This window comes from Cebus imitator, unplaced genomic scaffold (assembly GCF_001604975.1).
Source record: "Cebus imitator isolate Cc_AM_T3 unplaced genomic scaffold, Cebus_imitator-1.0 Scaffold72, whole genome shotgun sequence".
Taxonomy (NCBI): domain Eukaryota; kingdom Metazoa; phylum Chordata; class Mammalia; order Primates; family Cebidae; genus Cebus; species Cebus imitator.
This window is the reverse complement of record NW_016107387.1, coordinates 1,031,369-1,054,047: the sequence shown is the minus strand read 5'-3', so window position 1 is coordinate 1,054,047 and position 22,679 is coordinate 1,031,369. Positions and strand designations below refer to the sequence as shown.

The 22,679-nt window shown below is 39.1% G+C and overlaps 1 long non-coding RNA gene across 1 annotated transcript in view; it reads left to right on the top strand.

The window, feature by feature from the left end:
• The window catches only part of LOC108306456, a 247,495-nt gene that overhangs the window by 210,678 nt on the left and 14,138 nt on the right, over positions 1-22,679 (top strand). The window lies entirely within an intron of this gene.

Genomic DNA, 22,679 nt, shown 5'->3' with positions numbered 1-22,679 from the left:
TTTGAGATGGAGTTTTGCTCTTGTCGCCCAGGCTGGAGTGCAATGGCACAATCTTGTCTCACTGAAACCTCCACTTCCTGGGTTCAAGCGATTCTCCTGCCTCAGCCTCCTGAGGAGCTGGGATTATAGGCGCCCACCATGCCCAGGCAATTTTTTTTTGTTTTTTTTTGTAGAGATGGGGTTTCACCATGTTGGCCAGGCTGTTCTCGAACTCCTGACCTCAGTTGATCCACCTGCCTTGGCCTCCCAAAGTGTTGGGATTACAGGCATGAGCCACTGTGCTTGGCCAAATTTCTTATTTCTTTTGAGATGTTCACTCATTTTAAAAACAGGTTTGTTGAAGTATAGTTGACATACAACAAACTGCACATATTTAAAGTAAAAAATTTGATACATTTTGCTGGATATATACACCATAGAACCATCAACATCAAGAAAACGAACATATCCATCATCTCCTAAACTTTTCTCTTGCCCCTTTATAATCTGTCTCATTTCTATGCAGCCACCCACACTATCATCAGGCAGCCACTGATCCACCGTGTGTCAATATACCTGTAGATAGCTTTGCATTTTCTGGGAACTTCATATCAAATTGAATCATACAGGCCATTACCTTTACCTCTGTCTATTCTCACTCTCATTTTTCGTTCTGGCTTATTTCACTCAGCATGATTATTTTGATATTCATCTATGTCATTTCTTTTTTCATTTATTTTTATTCCTAAGTAGCATTCCATTATACAGATGTACCACATCATCCATCTATCTTTTGATGGACACTTGGGCTGCTTCCAGTTCTTGGCTAGCACAAATAAAACTGCAACGACCATTTGTGTGCAAGCGCGTGCATGGACAAATGCTTTTTATTTCTCTTGGATAAATAACTAGAGTGGAATGAAAAGTATATGTTTAACTTTTAAGAAACTGCCAAATGGCTGTTCTGAAGTGGTTGTGGCATTTCACATTCTCTACAGTGTCTGAGAATTCCAGTCTCTCCCCACCTCTGCCAACGCTCGGCATAGCCAGTCTTTTATATGTTTAAACATTTTTCCTCATATACATTGCAAATGTCTTACTGTCTTCAGAGAGCTGTTTCTTTAGCTCCCGTGTGATTATTCCATTTTCAATGTGGACTATGTATTGTATCAGGTTTTCTAGGTTGGCGCCTGGCCTGAGTTTACCTTCGTCCCACCCCACAAATTCCTCAGTTTTCTCAGGAATTTCATAAAACTCTGGGTTCTTCTACAGCAGAGATCTTTCCCATTCTCTTCCTGGCTCCTCAAAATAAGCATGAATTTTTATAAGCTAGAAAGCAAGCCAGTGTCATATCACAATGTGATACTCTTTCAGTTTCTTCTAAATGTTTTTATACTGCCCCTAGTTTTTGGTCAAAGACAAGGTCTACAACTTCAAACGTGGCCCTCGTAGTCAGTTGCACAGTGAAACTTCATTTTTCATGACAGTGATATCCAAATGCAGAATTTAAAGCATCTGGTAAACAACACCAAATTCTTGATGTATCCCCCATGTCACAACATTTGCAAGTTGAGTTGCAGAGTTAGCCATGGGGAACTTCTCACTGGTCTCCAATGTAAATGTAAAAATGTAGCTCTCTGAACAATCGTAACTTGATTTGTGGTATGTGTTTGGAAAGCAAAGCATTTAGGCATTGGCCCAAATGTAAAGTGGAAATAAGGCCTACAGGCAGATGTTTACTATCCTCAAACAACTGGACTACCGGTCTCCATGGATACTCCAGCTGTTGGTTTGCTCTAGTTTCAGAGAAAAGAGAGTCCCTTCATATAAAATCACATTTGCTTTTGCAGAAGCACAGTTATGAGTGAAAAAGGCATTGCCTTTTAGAAATATAATCTGATGATAATTTGTTTGGAAATACGTTGAGTCCAAGCTCCTTCTCTACTCACAGGGAACAGAATGGCATTTTCTAAATAAGTGAATGGTTATAGGAATGTATGATATATACACACACATATATATAATTCATTTAGCAAAAAATTATTTATTATATATGTCATACACTTTCAAACATAATCTTTGGACTCATGTAGCTTAGATGATAGAAGTAGAAGATGGATATTATCTAAAGAACATACAAACAGATATATAATTAAAATGGAAATGAATGTCTCAATGGGAAAGTACGGAGTGCTACGTGAAGGTGTATATCTGGGATTGCCCTGGTCTGGGATAGTCTCTGAGAAATGATATTTGATTTGAAACTTGAATGATAATTAACTGAATAAAGGGATGAGAGAAGTGGCTTCTAGTCAGAGGACCCAAAGGCCCTGGAGCAGGAGGAAACAGGGCCCTCTTAGTCCCTGAAGAAAGCCAGTGTAGATGGCGAGAGGGCATGAGAAGGAGGACGATAGATAAGGCAGGCAGGGGGCTGACACTGAGGACTTTATTGACCATGTTAAGTTGTTTTGGTTTTGTCCCAAAAGAATTAGAAAAGTCACTAAAGGGTTTGAAGTGGTGGTGATTCATCTGATTTCTGTTGCCGAAAAATTGCTCTGGTTGCAGTGTGGAGAGCTTTTTAGAGTGGTGTCTAATTGAAAGCAAAGAGACCTGAAAGCAGACTAGGGCAGCAAAATCCCTGGTGATGGAAAAGCAGGTTTGGGAGTTCAGGTCAGTTTCAGGCATGATGAGTTTCAGGTGACTTTGAGGCACTCTGAGGGAAGACAAATGGGCAGAGCTATGTGTGGCTCCGGAGCTCAGAAGAACCTGAGTTCGAATGATGAATTTGGCTGTCACCGTCATACAGATGGTGGCTGAAACTGTCAGTAGGTATGCCTTGAACTTCACAGACTTCACAGAATTGAGAGTAGGTGTAAAACCAAATCATGCGGGATCTCGGTATTTAATGTCTGGATATTTAGAGCTTAGGAGGCCAGGAGAATGAGAAGTGTTCTGGAGGGTGGGGAGGTATCAAGGGAATGTGGCGTCATGAAAGTCAAGGTAGAAAAGTGTCAGAAGAGGTGGTTAATGACATAGCCAATTGCTGAGAAGTCAAGAACTACGAGGCCAAAAAAATGACAAAGTTTAAAGTATTTTGTTGATTATTATTAAAACAGGTAGGTTTCTTTTACCCCTGTAGGTTTGCTTTATGCTATATCCTTGTTGTTTCCTTTAAGTCACGTTTTGGGTTTTGGTCTATATTGATTTTTTGTTGTTGTTGTTGCTGTGACCTTTTTCTGTGTTTTGGGAAGAATATATATTGCATATAATGGTATATATATATATTTAAATCTAGGTTTAAATTCCATTTTCCTAATTGTTAGAGTAATTCAATGAGTATTTTTAAGTTCTCTTATAACAGATGAGAAATTAAGCAATTTGTAGGGTTTCTTTCTGCTTTCATCTATTATGCTAAAAAATTATGTCATTTGGAATTATTTAGTACATTTTACATTTTCTGTTTTAAGAATTTTTTTACATTTACATGCTTTTTTGCATTTATAACAAATACGCATCCTCTCTGTGTATGTTCATTCTTTTTTCATTTTTCCTTCCTTCCTTCCTTCCTTCCTTCCTTCCTTCCTTCCTTCCTTCCTTTTTCCTTCCTCCCTTTTCTCTCTCTTTTTTTATTCTTTCTTTCTCTCTTTCTTTCTTACTTTCTTTCTCTCTTCCTTCCCTCCCACTTTCCTCCCTCCCTTCCTTCCTTCCTTCCTTCCTTCTTTCTGATAGGGTCCTGCTCCGTTGCCCAGGCTGGAGTGCAGTGATGGAATCATTGCTTACGACAAACTTGTACTCCTAGGCTCAAGCCATACCATATGATATCTGCCTCATATCTTTTAGACCATATCTGCCTTATTCTTGGCCTCTGCATTTTTCATTTCTTGATTAGATTGCATCTTTAGTTATATTTTAATAGAAATATTTAAAATGTTTGGATTATAACATAATTGTCAAAATAAAATCCAAATAATGTAGAAGTATAGACAATGAAAAATGAAAGATCTTCACACCCCCACCCCCAGGGCAGAACCACAATTAAAAACAAAATTTGTTAATTTCATTTTTCTTTAAAAACACGTGGGATGGGTATGTCTAGGTTTCAGCCTACTTGGCAATTTGTGGCCCTATTTAATGTGAAATTTTTATTTCTCTAAACTCATAACTGTTCACCCCTGGAAAATTCTACTTTGATTATTTCTTTCCCATCTTTTCACTCTTTCTTGAACCCTTTCAGCTGGTTGTGGAATCATCTTCAGTCCTCAACTTACGTCAGGTAACACAGTTCTACATCACCCTCAGTTCCACCTACTTGTTGCAAGTTGCCACCCTGGAATGGGTGTAGACGGTGGGACTGAATAGACACAGTGATCTGTAATATGGCTGCCTAAACAGTAACACCCTCATGAAAAACGGGTGGCTGCCTGGTGTGCTGACTGGTGCAGCCCTAGATTTCTGAGTTGTGTGCAGAAAATTGGAAATGAAGAATCCTTCTCTTCATTTGTAGGAAATGAAGAATCTTCTTCATTGTAGGAGGTTTGTAGGAGATAAAACTAACAGACTTTTAAAGAACCATTAATCCATTCAACACATGTAATATAGGCAATTCCAGAAAGTGGAGTACATAGTTCACATAGATTGTTCCTGAATTTACACCACACACAGACACATACGCACACACACACACACACTCACACACACACACACACACACACACACCCCTCTTCTAGTAAATTAGACCACCAGTTTAATATTCTAATTTTTATTAATGGTTTTTGTTTGATTTTGTGTACCTTTTCTAATTTTTCCAATTGAATAATCTCAGTTATATTCTGCCCATCTCCCACCCAGATTTATTTTTGGCTTTCTGTTTTTAGGATCTGAATTTTCTATTTATCAGATTCTCTATTTCGGGTGAAAAAGCCAAGATATGTGTTTCTCAATTGACTGCTATGGGTCTCAAAGTCAGAAGAGACTCCAAGTTTCAGGCATTTATATTGCCTATCACTTTTAGTATAGTTGCAAATTTTTCTATTTCTGAATTTTGGGTTATTTTAACGGACTGCCTTAGGCATAGTATTTTAAATGGAAAAATCTCAAAACATGTTTATTGAGTACAGACTATAAATGTGTCAAGATTAACCTCTTTTGTTTAAAATGTAAATGCGAAGAAGGATAAGAGAAAGGTGTGAAGCTCCCGATTTTATATCAGAATAATATTTTTTGCCAATCTGGTAACTTTTTCCCTTGTCCTAGAGTTGCTACTATAAACAAACAAACAAAAACTCCTCTAAAATATCTATTGTTTTGATGCTTTTAAGTAGCAATGAACTGCCCTACAAATTTATTCTACCAGCATCCACAGCTTTTTTCTCTCACAACTGTCCTGCTGGAATCAATAAACTGTTGATTAAAAACCTTGTTACTTAATACATTTAGTAAGCTTAAACTGTTTTTTAGAAACCTAATCACTTTCATGTCACTAGCTGCAGGGATAGAGACAAAAGCTGTGGCTAATTATTAACAACTTCACAAAGCCAATATTGAATTTCTAATGTATCCCAAATGCCCGTTTTCTCTGATTAGTTCCTGTGTCCTGCTAGCTAGCACATTGCTAGCTTGGAGAATTGCTTCATGTTTAAGATCCTAAGGTTTCAGAAAAAACTTGAAACAGTAACAGATTCTCTAGTTATTCTGAAACAGTCTTGTACTTATGCAACATCTGGGTACCAAGGGGAATAATCGCTGGCTGGTAGACCGCCAATAGCATCCTCATACACCACCTGCTTCAAGATGGCGGACTCCCAGCTGCTGAGTAAAGAGGAGAAAGAGGATCAGAATTGTCTTGTAAAACAGGCCAACCTGGTTTAGACATATTCTAACTCTGAGCTGTCTGTCTACTCCCTTGAATTCTCTCCTGAGCCCCAGAACTGTATTTCCAATGGTCAAATACACAAATATTCCCCAAGTTTCAGAGGACCGCAGCTATCTGCCTGAAACATTATATTGAAAATTGGAGACTAGAGACTGAGATTTTGAAGTGAAAACCAGTCATCAAGCTGTCCCTGGGATTATGTCTGGGGAGTGAAGGTGACATAATTAAGGCATCCAATTAAGTTGGCGTTTATTGGTGAATGCTCTGACTTCTGAGTAGCTCACCAGCATATGTCATATAATCTTATACTCAGAAAGAGCATGCTGGAGTCATTATGCTTTAGACATAAGTCTCACTGGTAGAACAAGGTCTAAGGGCAAGACAGAAAGATCATTTTCCCCTGAAATCTGCCTATCTCATTAGCCTTTTCATGGGTGATATAACTTCTCCCTCTCTCCAAATACTCAGGGGTCCCATGGCTATCCATACAAAGCATGCCATTTCCATTATTGTTATAAATTACGTGCCAAGCCCCTGGAGACCCTTGTCCCAAGGTACAGATACCTACTGAAGATGAACTATTATATGACAGCACAAGCAAGAATGGACTTTAGGAAGTAAAACGAACAGACTTTTAAATAAATCATTAATCCATCTAACGTGTAATATGGGCAATTCCAGAAAGTGGAGTATGTAGTTCACATAGATTATTCTTGAATTTATAACACAGACACACACACACACACACACACACACACACACACACACACACCCCACTCTCTTCAAGTAAATAAGACATCAGTTTAATACTCTAATTTTTATTATTTTTTTCTGCCTTTTCTAATCTTTCCAATAGAATAATCTCAGTTATATTCTGCCCATCCCCCCAGATTTATTTTTGGTTTCCTATTTTTCAGGATCTGTGACGCAAACAGAGCTAAAAGTTGATCCTGCTAGTTGTATAACAAAGATACTGTAGAATTATATTGTCAAATTATTTATAAGCCTGTATTTATAATGGCATTGGAGGTACTTGGTTAAAATTTGATTAAGTTGCCACAAAATGAGATTGGTACTCCTGTCAAGGTGCTGAGCATCACATGCTTTGGTCAAATTACCAAGTAAGCTCCACAAATTCACACAAAATGTCCATTTCAAAATACTTATTTAAACAACTCATCTTGCATCTTTACTTTCTATCACCAATCACAGCCTTGAAGATACTTTACATAAATATAAATAGTTAGAAGTGGAACTAACACATAGATAAGGCCAATTTCCTTCCTAAGTAAAAGCTAAGTGTTAGTTTTCTTTCATCCCATGAAATTTTAAGAAGAAAAGCACTATTCCTCAACAAACAATGAAAGAATTTGTTGCTGGCTGATCTGCCTTACAAGCAATGCCAAAAGAAGTCTTTCAGCAGAGAAGAAAACAATGCAAGATGGTAATTCACATCGGTATGAAGAAATGAAGAACCCTATAAATGTAAGGAAGTAGATGAACAAATAAGATTGCATGGAGGTGGCCGGGCGTGGTGACTCACGCCTGTAATCCTAGCACTTTGGGAGGCTGAGGCGGACAGATCTCGAGGTCAGGAGTTCAAGACTAGCCTGTCCCCCATGGTGAAACTCTGTCTCTACTAAAAATATAAAAATTAGCTGGGCATGGTGGCATATGCCTATAATTCCAGCTACTCCAGAGGCTGAGGCAGGAAAATTGCTTGAACTGGGACCTGAGAGGCAGGGGTTGCAGTGAGCTGAGATCATGCCACTGCACTCCAGCCTAGGCGACAGAGAGAGACTCCATTTCAAAAAAAAAAAAAAAAAAAGATTGCATATATATATAGAGAGAGAGAGAGAAAGAGAGAGAGAGAGATTGTACTACCTTTTCTCTTAATTTCTTTGAAGATTTATAATTATAACACCATATTATTGAATTTATAACAGACAGATACAATATATATGACAACATTAGCACAAAAGAAGAAGAAAAGAGAACTATATTGGGCAAAGTTTCTTTATTTTACCTGAATTGTTAGTATTAATTTGAAGTACATTGTAATAAACTAAAATGCGAATTATTGTTCCCGAAGAAACTACTAAAAATATAAAAATATGTATAGCTAAAAAGACAAAAGAAAATGATACACTAAAAAAAGTCATTTACTTTAAAAGGCAGCAAAAAAGGGATAAATACATGAGACATATAGCAAACAAAATAGTATAATTACAGATATAAATCTACCTATTTTGATGATTCTATCAAAAGGTGAATTAACTAAGTAATTCAGTCAAAAGGCAGATTGTCAGACTTAATTTTTAAAACAAACAGAATCCAAATATATGCCTTCTATAACAGATACATTTTCGATTGTAAGAAGTTGAAAGTAACTTTCAACAGTAAGAGATATAAAATACTTAACAATAACAGACAAAATAGACTTGAAGACTGCAAATATGACTAGAGACAACAGGGCCATAGCATATGAATAAAAGGATCAATTCTTCAGAAATACATAATAATTAGTGTCTACACAACTAAAACAGAGCCCCAAAACACATTAAGCAATAGTTGACAGAACTGAAAGGAGCAATAGACAATGCAACAATAATAAACTTTAATATTCCACTCTCAATAGTTAATAAAATAGCTAGACAGAAAATCAGCAAGAATATACAGGATTTGAACAACACTATCAACTACTTTGACCTAACAGACATTTATAGAACAGTCCATACAATGACAGAATGCACGTTGGTCTCAAGTGCCAATGAAACATTTTCTAGGATAGATCATATACTGGACCATGAAACCATTAGGCACACTCCTGTAATCCCAGCACTTCGGAAGGCCGAGGTGGGTGTATCACAAGGTCATGAGTTTAAGACCAGCCTGGCCAACATGGTGAAACCCTGTCCCTACTAAAAATACAAAAATTAGCCACACGCAGTGGTGGGCACCTGTAATCCCAGCTACTTGAGAGGCTGAGGCAGGAGAATTGCTTGAACCTGTGAGGCAGAGGTTGCAGTAAGCAGAGATTGTGCCAGTGCCCTCCAGCATGGGCAACAGAGTAAAACTAAAAAAAAAAAAAAAAAAAAAGAAGAGAATTTAAATAATAAAAAGTGTGTTCTTCGACTACAATGGAATTAAAGAGCAATGAAAAACAACAATGGATGCTTGAGGGGATGGATCTGCCATTCTCCATGATACGCTTATTTCACATTGCATGCCTCTATTAACACAACTCACGTACCCCATAAATATTAACATATAAACCTACCATGTACTCATAAAAATTAAAAAATGAATAAATCAGATTTGAATAAAGAAAAACAACAATGGAAAGAAAACTGGGAAATCTTCAAAGACTTAAACCAAGGGTAAACAGGAAATCGCAATGGAAACTAGGAAATATTTTGAACTGAATGAAAATAAAAACACAATATATCAGAATTGTTAAGAAAATAATTCAGTTCAAATTACATAAAAACTGAGAAGAATAATGTTAGCAAATGAATTCAAGAATTTTACACTGAAAACTATAAATCTTTGCTGAGAGAAATTAAAGAAGCTTTAAATACATGGAAAGTCACACTGTGTTCATGAATTGGAAGACTAAATATTGTAAAGATAATGACTCACTGAAATTGACCAGTAGATTTAATAAAATTCTAATGAAAATCTTATATATAACACAGTATAATCCCTTTACAAAATACCGGTAGGTTTTGTGTAAACCTTGACAAGCAGATCCTAAAATATATATGGGAATGCAAAGGACCAAGAACAGCCAAAACAATTTTGAGAAAGAACAGAATTCGAGGACTTCTATTAGCCTATTTAAAACTTATTGTAAACCTGCAGTATTTGAGATTGTGTGCTCCTGGCATAAGAAGAGGTGTAATAGATGAATCATACAAAATTAAGAGTCCAGAAATAAATTCTTACATTTAGTTTAATGAGTTTTTGACAAGGTGCTGAGGCAATTCAATGAGCAAGAATAGTATTTGTAATAAATATTGGACAATTGGATAGTCATAGAAAAAACTGAATTTACATTCCTACCTTACACCATAAATACACATTTACTCAAAATGAATCATATACCTAAGTGTAAAGAGCTAAACTAAAAAATGCTAGAGCAAAATCTTATGTACTTCATTTAGACAACTCATTTTTAACTATAACACTGGAAGCATAAAGATGAAGAAAAAATGATCAATTAAGCTTTATTAAAGTTATCAAATGTGAAAATACAATGCTGAAACCAGAAAAATAGTTACAATCATATATCTAATAAAAGATTTGTATCCAGCATATAAAAACATTTACAACTTCATATGAAGACAAACAACCCAATTTTTAAAATGTATAAAAGATTTGAGTAGAGATTTCACCAAGAAGATATATGACTGGCTAATGAGTACATGAAAAGATGCTCAGCATCATTAGTCATTAAGAAAATATAAATTAAAATCATATGATACCACTTTACACCCACTAGGATGGCTGTAATGAAAAGTCAAAAAAGAAAGTTAACAGGTGTTGGCGAGGATGTGGAGACACAGAAACATTGCTGGTGGGAAAATGAGATGGCACAGCCATTTCGAAAAACAGTCTGACGGTTTTCCAAAACAGTTAAACTGTGGATTAGAAAAAGAAAATAATCTTATTTGTGGAGTATTTGACCTGAATATAGAAAATTCAAGAAGTTCATGAAAAATCTACTAGAAGTAGTAAATATGTTCAGCAAAGTTATAGGCTACAAGAAACCACATACAATCTGCAAGTAGGTATCTACTCAAGAGAAATGAAAATATATGCTTCCAAGAAAGATGTGTCTGTCAATATTCATAAACTTGTGATACATCATAGCCAAAAACTAAAACTTCCACATGTCTGCCAATTGGGAAATAGATAAATAAAATGTAGACTATCCATACAATGAAATATTAGCAATAAAACCCAACAAATTACTGATACATGCTAAATGTCGATAAACCGTAGTCAGCGGGCACAGCCAGGTTGAATCAAAGCCCCAAGTTGCTGAAAGGGCCCAACAATAGGAACTGGGAAACCAGTGTTTGAGCTGTGGCTCTGCCACTTACTGTCTGGGGAAACTTCAGTGAGTCAGACAACTAACTGAAGGAGCTTCATTATCTTCACTTAAAACATGAAGGTGGGCAAATCACGAGGTCAGGAGATCGAGACTCTCCTGGCTAACACGGTAAAACCCCATCTCTACTAAAAATACAAAAAAAATTAGCCAGTCATGGTGGCACGTGCCTGTAGTCCCAGCTACTCGGGAGGCAGAGGCAGGAGAATTGCTTGAATCCGAGAGGAGGAGGTTGCAGTGAGCCAAGATCACACCACTGCACTCCAGCCTGGGCAACAGAGCCAGACTCCATCTCAAACAAGAACAACCAAAAAACTGTAAATAGCTTGAACTAAATTGCATCTAACCTTCCAACTATAATATCATAATATAATATTTTTTAAAATTGTATTTAATTTAACAATGAATCTGTAGGCAATGTCATTCTACCCTCCAACAGAATTTTTACTCTTCTCCCACTTTGCAGTAGCATGCATTTGGGGTGGACTGAGCCTACCTTCTGGCCACTGTAATTGGTTCAGTGATGTGAACTAGGACCCAAGACTAAGCCAATTATTTGTTGTTTGTCATTTTGCTGCTGGACAGAGAACTGGTTCTAAAGCCTAGGATGTCTCCCTCTGTTTCCTGGAATTTCAGCTATAAAGCTTGTCTTAAATTGCTGCTGGCAGCTGTCTCTGCCCCACAGCTGGAAGCCAACATGAGGGCACAGCTGAAGTATAAGGAAAAGCAGAGGAGAGAGGCACGCAGAGCAATAGTGCTAAGGGCCTTGATCAAACCATATCTGAAGGCAAACCTATCTCCAGATGTTTTATTCCCATGATTACGTATATTTATTATTTAAAAGCATTCTCTATTACTTTCAATCACATGTTTTATGTCTGATAAAATGGCTATGACTTAAAAATCTAAGTCCTAGGTCATGAGAATCTTAAACTAGAAAGATTGAGGAAGAGAACTTGTTCTCCCAGACATTACACAGTATTGGGTTTGGCTCTCTGATATGTGACTATAAAATGGAGGGGGGAGTGAATTTACTCAAAGCTGAAACCAAATATTTTGGATATATATTTAGATGACAGACTCCAGGAGAGGGTAGGGATTTTGTACATATTACCACCTTAAAGATGATAAACAGTTTTTAGACCCTATTTGGCAGCTGGCTGGTTGGCACCTGGATGCCTGGAATATCACAGCCACTTAATAAATATTTGTTGAACAAATGAGTAAATGGATGAAAGGAGATGATGCAAGGAATTAGGGGGATGGAGGAGAATATGTGTTAGCACCATAGTTTTACTAATGTGGGCAATTTTGTAATGCAAACATGGGCCAAACCAACCTGAAAATTGCCTAGTAATCCGTGGCCACAGACATGATTTGTCAATTTGAAACGTGTATCTCTAAAAACAAGCTATAAACAGTATGACAAAGAAGATTTAGCTGATGAAACAACTTGATGACAAAAATCAGAAAAGAAAAAAGTTGGCTCAGTTAGAGTCTTTTGTCATGTATAATTCAGGACATTCTTTAGTTAGCCCTTCATGCTGGCTTATATTGCAATGCCACATAATTATATCATGAGACTGAGCTCCTTAATTCCATCTCCCACCTTGGTTTCCATTGCAGTCCTTAGCATGACTCATTCAAGAGCAGGATATTTGCTTATTGACTCTGGTCTTCTCTTTTCATAAACAAAAGGTCCATTTGCTTCAGAAATTTCCCATTTTGTTCTCTAGGAATATGTACAAAATAAATTCACAAACTCTTGAAACAAAAGAACTTTAAAAACATATATTTGAAAGAAGACCACACAGGTGTCATTGGACATAAAGATGAAGTTGCACTTTTATGGGATGTGACAACAATCTGCCAAAGACTGGGCCCTAAATTTGAAATCTCAGAAGGAGAAAAGCCATATAAATAAATTAAACATGTTAACTGAACCTTGGTACTTATGGCATAAAGCGGAACAAAATTTTATAGCATTTGATTCCACTTTTTCTTCACAAAAACTATGTCCTGACATATTTTGGACTCAATTTTCTTTTAGTCATTCAGAAAAAGAAACACAATACCCCTGTACTGTATCCATTCCTGCCAAGCACTCAAGATAGAGTGCTTTCTGAAATGTTAAAAAAAAAATTAAACCAACATAAAGTTGATATTAACACAAATAATTTTTTTCCTAAGACTAATCCTTTCACCTACATGATCTCACTCTTCTTTACAGCATTGCATGCGATAGGATATCACGTAATGAGGCTATAAAGCTCGGAAGAATCATATTTCAGATAAAAATGGAAGTTGGTAATAAACAAAGCTGGCTCGTTTCACCGAGGACGGAGCAGTATACTAAAATGTAAACACCCTGAAAACTAAGCCTGGGTGGAAGGGTTGGAAATCCTCTCTAACACAGGCAAAGACAGCAACTCTCTCATCATTCCACTAGAAAGAAAGAGTGAAGCCTCCGATTTGCTGATGATACTTAATACACCCAGAATTATCTCTGCTCTGTGATTGCCACTCACCTTAGGATGACAAGACTTGGCCAACTGGCTTCTGTATAATGAGCTGAACGCCATTTTAGAGTTTTCTTTTGCTGTTGCTGTAAACCCAGGGGAAGACACCAATCCCAGCTGAAATCTAAGAAGAAGGAAGAAAAGAAATGAGATCTCAGCTATGAACGATACATCAACCTTTCCAGAGGGGAGATGTTGGCAGAGGTCACTCGGGTCAAAGCTGAGAGTGAATCCCTCTTCTTCTTGTAAAAAATCTGTGGGCTGGCATTATGTTAGCTTGCCACAAAGGCAAAGCTTTAAGTCTTCCATCAGTAGCACCTGGTCTGCTCCTGATGGACGAATAGAAATAATTAAAGGTGTCAGAACTTTCTGGAAGAAATCCAGGTGACAAAATTCTCTGGGGTGAGTACAAGGTGAACACAGCTTAGGAACACATTTCCTCGCTTTCACTTTATGTCTCTCCCCACGTCTCCCCAGGAGTATGCAATCATTCGCAAATCACTCGTCATGGCAGGAACTGTGTCTGGGCTGAAAGCCTAGGGAACAGAACAGCGTGGATATGGCCTCCTTCCCACAGCCCATGCACTTTCCACACCTCAATGGCACATTTCCTCTCAAATAATACACAGTGCATGCAAGCTATGAGAAGGGGTGGGTGCAGGTAGAGAGTCATATTTACACCAAACATAGCTTATGCCTGAAATAGAAGGCAGTAAGTATTGGTTGGCACAGCAATGATCTGCGTTGACAATTTCTAAACTCTACAAATTAAGGAGACGACTGTGCTTTATTAACAGGACTTTTGCCCTCTTGCAGAAAGTCTGCAAGGTTTCAGTCCAGACTGAATCTACTGAGCAACAGAAGAGACACGTTGCTCAGCAACTAGGTCCTGCCACCTCTTCTCCCATACAAGGCTCACACTCTTCTCTAAATGAATGTTGGACAAATAGTTAAATAATACTGACTTAAAATGATGGAAAATGCATGGCTTGACTAGACCATCTACATTTCTCTCACCCTCAATCCAGGAAGACAGGTGTGTGCTTTTCAGCACAGAAGGAAACAGCATGAAAACAGCAAGCAAGCAAGGAAACCAATAAATACAACAATAAAACTGATTATGTTGGGAATCTGAAGAAGACTTGAGAGGAGGGGGACTTGAGAACATTCTGGCACTGGAAAATCTTCACATGAAGGAACCAGAAGACAGGGAAATACCTACTCCAGGAACACATAATAGTCTAGACTCATCCACTGTTACAGTAGGGAGGAACTAGAAATTCTGGTGCTGGGAAACGTTTTCTTAGTAAATTCCTTCTTGCTTTATTTTGTTCTTCAACATGGTATAGCAAGCCAGATACTGAAACAGAAAACTGGGTGCTTCCCTTGTTGGAGTGAGGAAGGGAGCAGGGGCTTGTGCTTGGCTAGCTCTCCTGGATGACCCTCAGTAGTGGAATTCCATAGGACCAAAAGTTTGAAAATATGCAAATTGGGCTCATTTTCAGATGAGAAAAAAAAGACCTCAAGGTTCTTTTAAGAAAGAGTTGTTGATCTATTAAATAAAAATAAAACCAAATCAATTCAATGAATTAAGATTTTCAAGAGACATCAGATGTGGCTCCTGTACTCATGGACCTTTTCATCCAGCAAGGAAGAAAGACATGTATGAAAACATGCTATGAGCAATGCAGTGATACCCATCATGAGAGAAGCAGATCATATGCTCTGGACACTTACACTGGAGAAAGTTTTCATTCAACCTTGGAGATACTCAAGGTGACCTTGAAACAAGGTCTGATACCATGGGTAATGTTGGTGTCTATGGGGGTATGGACATCAGGTGAGGAAGGGTCTGCCAGAAAAACTGAGAAACTAAAATGCGAAGTGTGTACAAACTGCAGTAGGTAGTTGGGATTTATATTTTGTATGAAGAAATTCTTGGAAAATGACATTTAAGATTTTAAATGTCAGCTTAAAGAATGTAACTTTTACTCTGTGGGTGAATTACTGTTTTGAGACGGGAAGTGACAGAAAATCAGAGCTGAGATTTAGGAAGATTAGTCTGGCAGAGGTTTACAGAATGGCTGATTGTAGGGACAGACTTTGAAAAATTAAATAGCGACAGAATGGAAAGAAAAAGATACGTGTGAGATGAATGGCTACTGAGTTATGATTCCAACACAGTCAGTATAATGCTGCCATGACCCAATGAGATGGAACACGTAAAAAAAACTCCATTAACTTTTAGTGCAAATTAAATGGCAGAGAAAAAATGTCATTGATGGAAAGAATGCTATGGGTCAAAAATTTGGAATTCTTTTCTCAACTTTGAGGCACTGATTAGTGACGATGTGCAACAATTTCCGCATAAAATTAAAAGTTAAAAACAGTTTCTTGGGAAGAATCAAGTTAATAACACAAGTTTAACCTGAGTTTCCCAGAGGTCACAAGAGTGGGTACAAATGTGGTCCAAGTAGCATTAACACCAAACAAAACAAACAAACAAAACCCAGAACCTCAAGTCTGAATTTCTCTCACTGCAGGGCTCTATGACCTCAACTCCTTCTTAAGTCTATGCCTCTTACTTATGGTACTTTCCAGATAGGGCTACCAGATTTATCACACACGTACAAAAATTGTAAAATGCTCAGGTAAATTTGAATTTCAGAGAAACATGCATTTTTTTTTTTGTACAAATATGTTCCAATTGGGATATCTGCCTTGATCACCTGTCTACTCCATTGGTGAGGGAGGATTCTCATCCTACCGTTATGGGGCTGGTCAAACATATGACACCTGACATTAGAGAGACGAGATTGGCAGCAGCTTATTAATCACATACAACCTGGTATGGGAGAACTCTGCACGCCACACAGGGCCACCTGGAGGTTAAACTTGGGAATGGAGTAAACATATCAGGACCCATGGGAGGCAGACTTTGTAGTATCAAGAGGGTGAGGTGAGCCCTGTCTCTGGCAGGAGAATGAAATTGACTTGTTTGGACAATTCCATGGGCTGGCAAGGAACTGAAATCCATTATCTAGGGAAAAGCAGGAACCGTGCCTGTTTTTTGTGATAAGGAGGGCTGATTGGCCAGCAAATTTTATCTGTGGAATACAGTAAAGAGGGGAACTTGCAGCTAGGTCATTCAACACTCTCTTAGTTTTAAATGTTAAGGCAGCACATAATACTGATGTTAGGCCTCAGACCTAACATATCAACGAATGATACCACAATATCATTCACTGTTTATCTGAAATGGAAATGTAACTGGGTGTTCTATATTTTATTTGACCAGCTTGTTTCTGGGCATTGCTTCACGTGAATATCCATCAGCTTCACTTTCCTTGGGGAGAGTTGGCCACGTGCAATGCTCTGTCACTAGTGCTGTTCGTAAGAACCTGCTCTGATGCCTCTTTGCCCATCATTAACCACAGCATCTCTGCAGGTGTGAGCCTATGCTCCTGGCTCTCAAGGCCAGATGCTTCAAAGCCTGTGGCAGGATGTGTTAGGACCCTTCCATATTGGTATCTCATTCTCTGAATGAGCCTAAGAATCACAGAGCCTATAACCAAGACTCAAACATCACCCAGAAACACAGTTACTCTTGCTTTGGTCCTTAACCTCTTTATCCTCAGAGTTTAAAACTAATTCCTCAGGCTGACCTAAGACATGGATGCCCCTCCAATACCTTTGTTCTTCCCCAAGTTTTTCTTGCTCAAACACACCTCCTCTTTCAGCAACCAAACATGCAAATACTTATAAGACATTTTGGGGGGAGTATCTCTGCATCTTCTCTGCACAGCCAAAATTCCCTTTAACCTGGGTGCGAACCTCTAAAGAAGTACTTATGGGTGGCTAGATGATCTGTAAGATCTTCTTGTCCTTCTTCTTCTCCTTCTCCTCTCCTTCTCCTTCCCCTTCTCCTTCTTCTTCTTCTCCTCCTCCTCCTCCCTCCTCCTTCTTCTTCTCCTTCTCCTCCTCCTCCTCCTCCTCCTCCTCCTTCTTCTTCTTTTCTCCTTCTCCTTCTCCTCCTTCTTTTTCTTCTTCTTTTTCTCTTCCTCCTCCTCCCCCTTCCTCCTCCTCCTCCTCCTTCTTTTTCTTCTTCTTCTTTCTTTTTCTCTTCCTCCTCCTCCCCCTTCCTCCTCCTCCTCCTCTTCTTCTTCTGCTTCTGCCTCTCTTCTTTTTTCGATACAGGATCTTGCCCTATTTCCCAGGCTGAAGGAGGCAGTGGCATGATCATAGCTCACTGCAGCCTCGAACTCCCAGGCTCAAACAATCGTCCTGCCTCAGCCTTCTGAGTAGCCCCCAAGAACCCCAGGCACATGCCACGACGTCTAGGTAGTTTTTAAAATTTTATGTAAAGATAGGGTCTCACTATGTTGTCCAGACTGACCTGTAAGGTGCTATTTGGTATTTTCCTTCTGGGTCTGTGGGAGGCTGAGGGAATCAAGCTTTGTGTTCTGCATTCTTAGTACTTTGTCTCCGTGCATTGTTAATGGTTTTGGTGTAACAGGACAAAGTGTCTCAAATCTCAGAATAGAGATTTTGGGGGGAGTATGCTCTGATAAGCCTAAAGGGGCTATAGGCTTTAGATTTTTTGTTTGTTTGTTTTGTAACTGGCAGCAACTCTTACCCCTGAGAGGGAAGAAGACCTTTTGTGGGGTGAGTCAGGGATGCAGGGTTATGAGAGCTGTGACTTTGGAAGCCTCAGGGAAGGACCGACTTGCTTCTCATGGAAACAGCTGAGCTATCTGACTTTAAGCAACTGTGTGTGCTTGGAAAGTAGCCTATTGGGGAAGACCTCAATTGTTATTCATTATTTACACAACACATACATATTGAGGACTTACTATATGTCAGCACTCTGGTGGTTGGAAAAGATGTATTTTACCTTTTGAGGTCTACAGTTTAGTACATCATAATCAGTCCAAGCAGTGAATAGTGCCGGCCTTCTGTAGTTGGTCAAAGAACTCAGTGCTTCTACCAATAATCTGTATGAAAACATAGAAGGTAAGGGAGGTTTTTAAATATGACCATGTCGTATGCTTGCTTAAAATCCTTCACTGGCTCAGCATTACATCCAGATAAAGATAATTTTTTTTTTTTTTCAGACGAAGTTTGGCTCTGTTGCCCAGGCTGGAGTGCAATGGTGCAATCTCTGCACACTGAACCCTCTGCCTCCGGGGTTCACGTGATTCTCCTGCTTCAGCCTCCCAAGTAGCTGGGATTATAGGTGCCCACCACCACATTCAGCAAATTTTTGTGTTTTTAGTAGAGAGTAGGTTTCACCTTTTTGGCCAGACTGGTCTCGAACTCCTGACCTCAGGTGATCCACCTGCCTTGGCCTCCGAAAGTGCTAGGATTACAGGCGTGAGCCACCTTGCCTAGCTTGAGATAGAGATAAAATTAATGAGCACATCCTTGAAGGCCTGCTGAATCAGGCCCAGCTACTTCCTGACTCTCATCTTGCTCCACACTGACTTGTGTTCTCTCTCTCACAGGTCTTGTTCTTTCTGCCAGAAAGTCAGGACAGACACAGTCCCCTCTGCTGGAGGGCCCCCCTCCACTTCTCACCTCATTAGCTTCAGCTGCACTGCCCATGTTGAAGCCACAAGCCACATGTGGCTATTGAGCATTTGAAATGTGGTTTGTCTAAATTGTAAAATAGACTCTAGATTTCAAAGACTGAATGCAAAAAAAAAGACATAAAATACCTCAATAACTTTTTATTGATTATATGCTGAAATGATATTTTGGATGTAATGGATTAGGTGTAATATATTATTAAAATTAATTTCACTTCTTTCTTTTTTGGCAAAACAGCTCTAACAACTCTAGAAAAAGCTTTAATAAAGAAGTCACAGGATCTCATTACTCAAAATTCTTGCCCTAGATTTTGTTCCCTTTCCCCTGTTCTTTATTTTGAATGTGACATATTTTTAATTCTTTTTTTCTGTTTTATTTTTTAACTGATAAAAATTGCTTACACCTATGATGTACAACTTTATGTTGTAATATACACTGTAAAATGGTAATTAACATAAGAATCACCTCATATACTTAATTTTGTAATTAGAACACTTAAAATCTAGTCTTTCGGCAATTTTCCTTTTTCTTTTATAGACAAGGTCTTCCTGTACTGCTCAGGCCAGAGTGCAGTGGCACCCCAACACGGCTCACTGGAGCCTGGACATCTGGGCTCAAGCAACCTCTCACCTCAACCTCCTGCGTAACTGGGACAACAGGCATGCACCACAATGCCCAGCTAATTTTTAAATTTTTTGTAGTTATGCGGTCTCTCTGTGCTGTCCAGGCTGGTCTTGAACACCTGTGCTTAAGTGATTCTCCTGCCTCAGCCTCCCAAAGTGCTGAGCTACCATGCCTGGTGGCAATTTTTAACTATACAGCTATTGTACCATGTTGTACAATAGATTTCTTGAACATATTCCTCCTGTCTGGCTGAAATTTTGTGCTCTGTAACCAGCATCTTCCCAATCCCTCTCATGTCCCTCAGTCTAATTTCACTTAAAATTATATGTTTTAATGTAGCTACTAGATTATCTAAAATAATATGTGTGGCTTCCGTTATAGTCCTCTTGGACAGCTCTGTTTAGCTCTCTATCCTGTCTTCACTCTTTCAGAAAAGCTTTCCCTGCCCTCCCAGACGAGATAAATTCCTCCCATTTCATGTCTTCATGGCCTCTGCTGACCAAAGCTCTAACCACACTCACCTGTGCGATATTTGATTCATGTCTTCACCATCAGTAGACCATTGGCACCATGAATGTGGTAACCAGTTCTGCTCATCATTGACTCCAGCACCAGTGCAGTTCTTACTCCTTTTATCAATTCAATGTATATTTGAATAAGTAAACGAGTGACATTTATATGAAAGGGTGTTTACAACTGGCTGTTAACACAGAGCTTGGAACAAGGTCGGATAACAAAAACATGGAGATTTAAGAGTCCTCATTTGACTAGAGAATGCAGTCAAATCATGAAAGATAAAGCTTAATAGAAATAAAAGCATAGTCCAGTGCATAGATTTAAAAAATCAATTCTATCAGTAAAGGATGGGGCAAGACACATTTGAGTTTATGTCGGCCCTGGGGCTTTAATTAACTACAAACTCAATGTTAGCCATTACCATGAGGCTGTTATTACAAGTGATAATGTAAATCCTATTGTCCAGGTGGAGGCAGGAATCTTCCTGTTGAACTATATATTTGTCAGAGCAAATCTGGTGTATCATATATCACTCTAAGTGACAAGAGAGATTTTAAAGGAATTTAGCCAGTCTGGAAAGAAGTGTTGATACCTCTATACTTAGCAAAGCTGAACAAAATAAGAATGGTTTTCCTGAGGAATAGGGAAAATATGATATTCAGTTTTCAAATATTGGAAGTTATTCTATTGAAGAGAGACACAGGCTTGTTTGCTTTGTTCTAGATGGTAGAACTAGTATCTGTAAGTAATAATAATGTAGTACCAATTTTCAGCTTTATACAAGGAACTTTTTTTTAAGATGGAGTTTTACACCTGTTGCCCAGGCTGGAGTGCAATGGCATGATCTCGGCTCACTGCAACCTCTACCTCCCAGGTTCAAGTGATGTTCCTGCCTCAGCATCCTGAGTAGCTGGGACTCCAGGTGTCTGCCACCACATCCAGCTAATTTTTTGTATTTTTAGTAGACACAGGGTTTTACAATATTGGCCAGGCTGTTCTCGAACTCCTGATCTCAGGTGATCCACCTACCTTGGCCTCCCAAAGTGCTGGGATTACAGGTGTGAACCACCGTTCCTGGTCTATAAAGAACTTTTGAATTAAAATTCCCCAGGGATTCAGCGTTTTAAAACACAAAGTTATCAGTTTCTTGTTTTTCATGGGTCTCTAAGTAGAGACTCGGTATAGAAGGATTTCTTTAGATCTAGCTAAATAATGTGAGGCACCTGCCAGAGGCAGGGAAATCTATCTCCGACAGCTCCAATTAACTGTGTTCGGGTCATCCTCAAGGGATTGTAAACTCTGTACCTGAACAGAAGGTGGGTGAAAGGCTACCATGGAGCCACCTGGGTTGGGAGCTGCTGCCAAAATTCCCTTTCTCAGAAATGACAGGGCATGCATATGCCTGGCCCATTCCGGGGGACAGAGGGTGATGGCAAAAGGCAGAGGCTTCCTCCCCTCAGTTGACATGGCCCAGCTGCCACTTGGACAGCAGCCACCGTCGACGTGTGGAAGGTCAGGGGAGGAGGCAGGGCAGAGCCTGGGGGCCAGGAGACAGAGATCAAGCAATCAGAAACCCATCCTTGGGAGGTTAGGAGGCAGTGGAAAGAGTGACAAGATGTGAGTTGAAGTTATAAGTTGCCAGAGCACGTTCCCTGGTTCCATCAGCCGCCACTTGCAAAATAACAATTCATTGATAAAATCATCAAGACCGTGAAGACAGATACTGCAGAGCATTAAATCTCAGTCCAGCCCTTCTGAGCATGGGTCCCTGTGTGACTGCATGCGTTTGAGTCTAGTGGTCTTGGTCACGATGTCCTTTTAGGAGAATACTGGATGGCTTCTTTTCTGGTCAATGGCCAGTCTAGTTTGGATCTGAGTGCAGAGTTCAGGGGATGAAGACGACCATGAGAAGACCATATCAGCTGCATCAGAGAAAAGATTTTCCACTAGAACAGGTGATCGGAGATTCCAACACAACGGGTGGAAGCCCTGCTGTGTGAATGATGAGAGTAGCTTAGCCAAGTCATACGGAAGCCTTGAAGAAGGGAATTGCGCTGAGCTGAGAGTGAGCACAGGAGGTGCTACCTGACTCTGGCTCTTGACTTCATCTCTAGTTTCAGAGACATGGCCCCCTGCCCACATTTGAGAGACTTGTTTCATCCCTCATAACACATGAGCGCATAAAACATTTTCCTTTTATGCCCAAATCAAGGCCGCAGGGCTCAGTGTCTGTTCTTCTCACTTCTGTGTCATCTGTCAGGTATTTGCCCAGTGATTATTGAGAATTACTTTATGCTCATTCTCCTGGAAATCCAAAAAAAAAAAAAAAAATCACACTCAAGTTTTCCTTGTCTGGATTTAAGTGATAATAATTCAAAAGGTAAATGTCTTAAAAAGCAGCCAACACCATCTCTGTTTGTTCTTTATAATGGGGTGTAAATTAGTTGTTTCTATGTATTATTAA